The following is a 7,158-nucleotide window of genomic DNA, read 5'->3' on the forward strand; positions in this document are numbered from 1 at the left end:
AATGCAATGCAGATCTGCCTTTTCTCCTTGAGAATGTCTGCCCCCCCTGCCTCTGAAGTATCTTCCTCTTCCTCTTCGTCCACCTCTTCCTCTTGTAGAATCTTGAGCAGGATGCTTTTCTTTATGAGCAAGGCAAACAGTCCCTTTAGAAGATTCAGGGACTGTCTTCTTTCCAAAGGCTTTCTCTCTTTCAGCAAACTTTTTCACAAGAGAGTCAAAGGTTATATCTTTAAGATTTCCATTTGCTTGTAATGACTCAAGATAATTGGAGTAGGTAGGATAGAGTGCTTTGAGAAAGGCAATAAGAGAGATATCCAGCTCAACCTTAGTGGATTTAATATCATGCATTATAGACTTTATTTCAGATGCAAGAGCAAGAGGATCATTATTTTTCAGTTCAAGAGTGAAGAGTTTAATCATGAGCTAAACAACTTCAAGTGCAGAATGTGAATCATAGAGTTCTTTCAGCTTTTGTAAAGCTTCAAAGGCAGTGGAATAGGATGAAATATGACGACTTACTTCTTCATTTACAGATGCTGCGATCAATGCATAGGCTTTGCTGTTCTTGTTTTCCAAATGACAAGTTCTTTATCTGATGTAGGCTGCACAGGGTCTTTGTCTTCTTCTCCGACACACACTCCTTTCCACAACTCATTGTAGATGAGGGTGTGTTTTACCATCCGAGACCATTCAGAATAGTTCTCCTTGCCAGTGAGAACTATTTCGACCATAGAGATGATTGAATGCATTCTGTAAAAAATTACTTCTGCTAAAAAAATCCTTACGTTACAGCCTTTAAATCCCTCTAATATTTGCTAAAAGCATCAGCATTTCATTGTACATATCACTGCAATACTACTATGTTTTGAAAAATGCGCAATGGATCACTTCAATATATCACTTCATTCTATATCACTTCAATATATCAAAAATGCGCAAGGGATCACTTCACTTCATTGTATTAATATATCACTTCAATAATCCCCGCAATCTCAAAGGCGACGCACAGATCACAAAAGATTTCAAAGGAGTAGCTATCCCTATAATTCGAATCAACTTTTTAACACTCCAAAGACAAACAAAGCACAAAACATTTGAAAGGAGTACCTATCACTGTAATTCGAAGCCAACATCTAAAACCGAATACACGATGACATTACAGGGCAAGGCTTTAACGATCACTTCAACAATCCCCGCAGCTTCGTGTCCAAACAAATGCATGGTAAAAAAAAACCGTCTTGATTATTTCCGCTTCAAGTATAGAGCCACATACAATATCTTATGCGGACCTCCCCAGCCTGAGGTGTTCACACCTTCAGAAATTAAGTTCTCTGTATAAACCTAATTTATGCTGAATCTTATTTATGGCAGACTTTGGCAAAGTCTTTTGAAGTCACAAAACTTCCAGGTACGCACAGTAGAAGCATGTTCTATACATCATATTGGCATAGCAGAATATATGAGTTGTCTATGAAGCACATATCTAATGCTAGTGCTTATTTGCAGTGCGGTCTGCCAAGTTCATAGCACGCAAACAATGGGTTGTAGCTGGTGCAGATGACATGATTATCCGTGTTTACAATTATAACACCATGGATAAGGAGCCGAGGCGCAGAGCGGACTTGCGAAAAGATTTGAATCGAAATGGCGCTTCAGGCCAGGATTAAGGTTCATGAACTCCGCAACAAGAAAAAAAATAGAGTTGTTAAGCCGGCTCAAGGAGCTCAAGGCTGAGCTTGCCTTGCTCAGAGTTGCAAAGGTCACCGGAGGAGCGCCCAAAAAACTCTCAGAAATCAAGGTCGTGAGGCTATCAATGGCTCTGATCTGAGGCTCGAGGGCGTGATGAGATATGTCAACAGAGACCCGGATGAAAGAGGGGTAGAAAAAAAATCTATTATGTCACCGGTGAGAGCAAGAAGGCGGTAGATGCTAATGCTATTGATGATTATGCCATAGGGAAGCTCAAGGAGTACGATACCATACAATGGGGAAATGTACCTGAATGTTCCTGAGAACAACGAGCTGCAAGTCGGCGTTTCCTTTGAAATCTCCTCAACGGAAGGATCTACAACGTTCTCAATGATCTGTTGCAGAGCCAGTGCATCTGGTGTGGAGAGGCAGCGAATCGCAGGACAATTTTTTTTTTTTAACTGATGCGCAGAGAATTAATGATACTCAGGGCAGAGCAGCGCTCAGGAGAGAGCAGCGCTCAGGACTGAGCAGCGCTCAGGACAGAGGAGCGCTCAGGACAGAGATAAGGGAGTTACAAGGAATCTAGGACCTGTGCTCTGATACCATGTCAGGCCAGGGTAACTCCAAAATGGGCAGAAGAAAACTGACTGATTATTTCATTAGATAACTATTGTTTATATACATCAAATGGGACGGATCAGTTCATCTTCTTGATGACTGTTCACGTTCTAGTTTACCCAACCGTTGAAGATTAGGTGTGAACACTCACCAAGGCCTTGGGTAAGCCAAAGTTTGTCTTCTTCAGGGATAAGATGGGAGTAGTGGAGAACACCTTCCTCGCTAATAGAGAGTGTTAGTTTTTGGTAGCAACGGACAAATGTTATAGTCTCTATGGTGTCTATGAGGCTAAGGAACACATTTTCTACAATACCCAGAAAAGGTTTCGCAAGAAACACCTCAACTAGATTTATTAGCCAATTATTCTTTACTTTCTGAAGTCTAACTTGGGAAAATTGGTTAATTAAATCAAATTAATTAAAGAAAATCAATTTTACTCTAGAGACTTCCAGAAAAGTCATTTAATGGGGGTCAAGATGATCTTAGACATCAATTGTGATTAGATCATGGCCATTTATTGCTCAGTGAGAGATAATAAGAGCAAGTCGGTGCAATTTGGAGAGACACACTTGAGCAGTTTGGCTTACCCAACTGCAATGATCGGAAAGGACGCAGTTGAAGCAGAGGGAGACAACAACGACAGGGTTTCAGTAGAGGATTTTGGAGAAGAATTCCATACATTTTCCAACATTCCAGTGATAGGAAGGGAGGTCAAATAAATCTATAGAGGTCGTATCAGGTAGTGTGAGTTAGCTAGTGTGCATATCTAAGCAACAGATCAATTTCCAATTTCCGGAGATAGGTGCCAGAGAATGTGCGAGTTGCAGGAGCAATTTTCATGTAGTGGTGCGAGTTCCAGTTTCGACCGCAAGAATTTCTAATGTGCATAGCAAACAGGTGGTGACAGTGGCACAAAGGAGGTCGAGTTTATTTTGCAGAGGAAACATGGGTTTCCAGATTTATTTTCCAATGGAGAAAATTGTATGACCATGCTTTGCCAGTATCAAGCAAGCAGTTTTATTTCTCAAATTGTTTAAGGATTAATAATATAAACCCTCATCTGTTGAATTGCTTTCCCCACATAGGAGTTTTTCCAGGGACTATTGCCCAAAAATCTTGGTGTCCATAATTTTGTGTGCGCATTATTTTCTCAGCTCTTGAATTTTATTTGTGAAGATTGCAGAAGTGAATTAATCACTATTTGTCGTAATAATTTCTGAAGACAAATAAACCGCATAAGATAAAAGATTAATTTCCAGTTGTTGCAATTAAGGAAATTTCACACTAGCCACCTATTCACTCAACATTTAACCAACTTCTTTGTCGTTGTATAAACTCGACCCTTCCTCAACCGCAACTTTCCTTGTTTGGCCCAACATCCCTATTATGGCCTACCTTCGAGCCTCCCTATGTCACTATAGGTGTATCCCTTCTGTTAGGGGGCTACTATTGGTTGCATCTCGCTGCTATGACCTCAATTCTGTGTGTGGCCCTCTCTGTGCGACAACCTAACCCTATCTAGATGTTGGTCATACCTATCATGTTGCTCCTTGTCTTAGCAGTGTTCTGCTTGATCTTCTCTAGCCGCCATTCGAACTCTCGCGGCCCTATATCCTTGTGCCCAACCCACGTCAACTATTCCTTGCTATTCCTGGTGACTCTTCTCAATTTGTGACACCCTATATATGCAACACTTTGCCCGTGGTCAGCTTGCATCAATGCTCTACCATTATCAGTGGCTTCTCCCTCCGTCATGCTATATTGTTGTCGACTGATACCCCTGCTGTCCATGTTTCCTGTTTTGGTTCAATTTGTTTGCTCTCGGCCAGCAACACTACCCCAACACAACGGCTTCTCCTCACACCCACAGCCTCAGAGTGTTTTTTGTTGTTGTTTCCTCAAACCGTTCTTTCTAGTGTGGGCCTGCCTGCTGCCCTATCAGCAGGTATGACAGCCACAGGTTGTCGGCCACTATGGCCTCCATTTTTATGTTATCTTGGTCTAAAAAATAATTCAGCCCCCTCCATTTGTAAAAACAAAAAACAAAAAACTCTTCAGCTAAACTGCACAGTCGATTTCTTTGACCTTAAAAGAAAAAGAAAAAAGAGAAAAATCTGCTCACATGATCATGACCAAAACTGGCCTCAACAATCCAATATGAACCTAGCACCTGTGATTCAAAGATCAGTAATCTTCAAAGATTATGCTCTGACTCCATGTTAATTTTCTTAAGCTAGCAATCCAAAAATTAGTTCTGAGCATATTTGTCTACTAAATAAAAGCAGAGCTAGGGTATTAAGTAAATAAATTCAGCGGAAGCAAATTTACCAATAGCAATCACAAAAATGACACGGATTCAACCCAATCACAGTTCTTCGTTAAAATTCCAAAATTACATGGGCTCCCTTCTTAGGAAAATGGTCTAACTGAGGAATTACATACAACATTGTATCTGATCTAGTTAATCAAACCCTCATTGCTTGATCTAGATCTCTTTGTTGCCCCTTCATACCCAACACACTCACTGAGATGCGTAATCATAAACCAAGTAATTCTAATCATAAACCAAACTTCACTATTTTCAATGTGCCACAAGAAGAATGCTAATTGCCATGCAAGTTAACATCTCTAAGAACTGAAGGAAAAACATCATACAATGCCTTTCCACCCACAGCTTGTAACCCAATTAAAATTGGCTCCATTATCACAGAGGATAAAAAGAGAGGACACCTCATTTCCAACATTCCTCTAGACTAACAGAATGCAAACTTCCTTTATTTTCTAAATGGAAGTGATTTTATTTTAATCCAGACTAACTGGTACAATAACATGTCAAGAGATGTTGCAGGCATCTGTGACCTCAAATAAGCCCCTTAAAATTATTTGAAGTTATGAAAATAAAGAATGACCTTGGAAGATGAATAAACCGGTTTAACAGTCCAAACAGTTCAGTTCCCTTGGAAGAATAACATCATTTACACACATGTTGTTAGCTTCTGTTTCTCCTAGAAACTATCTCAGCAGCCCATGCTTTGCCAAGATCAGTTTGGAATTTTCCTGCAAGGCACTAGTAATCATCAGCACAGTGGAAGATTCAATCTTAAACTAGACAAGCTAATCAAAGAAATTGATAGAATTCAAAATTAGTCTTGTCTACACTAAACGCTCAATTCTATTTAATTACTGTTAGCACTAGTTAGTAGTCACTGACTCACTCATCATGTCTCAACAAATCTTTAATCAAAACATTATATGAGATAAATTTCCCATTGAACCAGTACCTATGCTTAAATAGATTAGGCCAAACAGAGTCCAAACACACTATTAGGTTGATATACAGAAATCAAGTATTTTAAGGCCTACACCAAGTTGCAGAGTACAATTCCTTTGACCACGTTTGTAAGAGATACTCCTTCAGGAGTAGATATGTGGCCCAGAGACCAGTCTAGTTGCGACTCAACTGAAATAAAAAGGCAAAGTGAAAGAAATGGTGCTTATCAAGAGAGGATAAACAACAGTTCTGAGGATTAAAAATAATGTAACCATATAAATTGCCTATGCATTTTAGCTGCTAGACAAATCTGGCTAGGCAATTTGTTGGAGAGTTGAAAGAAAAGCTGCAGAACAAGAATAAGCAATAATCAAAGGAACCAGGCGTTTAAACTTTATCATAAAATGCTATGACTTGTTTGGGTATGTATTTTATTAAGCAGGTCAAATGAAACAAATGTTCAGATATTATCATAACTAAGTATTTTTCTGTTCCCCTATCCATGTGCTGAAATTATAACAACCTAGCTCACATACATTGGTTTCCTAAAGCCTGAGTTTTGACATGGTTCTTTTATCATCACACTGAACAAAAATCTATAATGCCTAGCATACTCTACCCAGTCAAATACTCGATTACCCAAAAACCAAAAAACCTAATTGTCACTAGACCATACAAAATCAATTTCAATAGCAAGTCATCCAAGCTCCATTATGTCAGGTGTCTGATGACTAAATGCCATCATTATGCAAATGCTGTCCTATTTTAAGCATCTACATGGACATCTTCACTCTTTTGCCATCCAAACACTGGCTTCTCTGCATTGTCTCTCCAGAAACTAGTCATAACTTTCCATTTTAAAAAATGAAAGTTAGACATATTTTACACTCTATGAATATATACACTGTATAGAAAGACTGTCATGCAACTCAAAACATACTGAATCTGGTAAACCAGTTTGTACCTGCTGTTGACTTGAAAAACTCATCTAAATTCTTGCCTTGGGCTGCATGAGATACAGAACATTATGTGAGACACTCGTACACAAACATTAAGCAAAATAACACTCCAAATACATAACCATTCAAAAGGCTCACACGCAAACTTCACTTTGATTCACATTATAAATACTGGACAAGAAAATTTTGCTTTCAAAAAGGGCATATACTATACAACAAGAAAAATTATCTTTGCAAGAAGAAAATCATTTATGCCTCAGTCTTGTAATTCCAACCGAAAATTCATCTGGCACATGTGCCCATGTAAGGGGCTATTCCAAGATGTTCGCAACTTTTTATAAAGTGAATATTGGTTAAAAGCTAAGTTGCATGATACGGTGAAATAGGTATGCATTTCTGAAACAGAAACGCACTGGAAACGTGACACCCAAAAAAACTGGAAGCAGAGAATGTGATATATATGTATATATAAACTTGGAAAGAAATCATTATGAATAAATGAGCAAGAATATTTAAATGGAAAATATAAATGACAATTAATGGTGCACAACCACTTATATTGGGATCCTCATCATTAGTATCACCCTTTTCCTCTACCTCAATCCTCTAGAGACATCA

General features: G+C 38.9%; 1 long non-coding RNA gene across 1 annotated transcript; it reads right to left on the reverse strand.

Moving 5' to 3' along the window:
* Nucleotides 1-4,665: 4,665 nt before the first annotated feature.
* LOC149137992 (uncharacterized) lies at nt 4,666-6,949 on the reverse strand. Its single transcript, XR_016264811.1, has 2 exons — nt 6,546-6,949; nt 4,666-5,367 (listed from the first exon to the last, which is right to left on the reverse strand). It is a non-coding gene; the product is annotated as an uncharacterized LOC149137992 (long non-coding RNA).
* Between the last annotated feature and the right edge of the window lie 209 nt (nt 6,950-7,158).

Source organism: Pinus tabuliformis, chromosome X (assembly GCF_031772625.1).
Source record: "Pinus tabuliformis cultivar Carrire ecotype Pingquan chromosome X, CPIR1, whole genome shotgun sequence".
NCBI classification, from domain to species: domain Eukaryota; kingdom Viridiplantae; phylum Streptophyta; class Pinopsida; order Pinales; family Pinaceae; genus Pinus; species Pinus tabuliformis.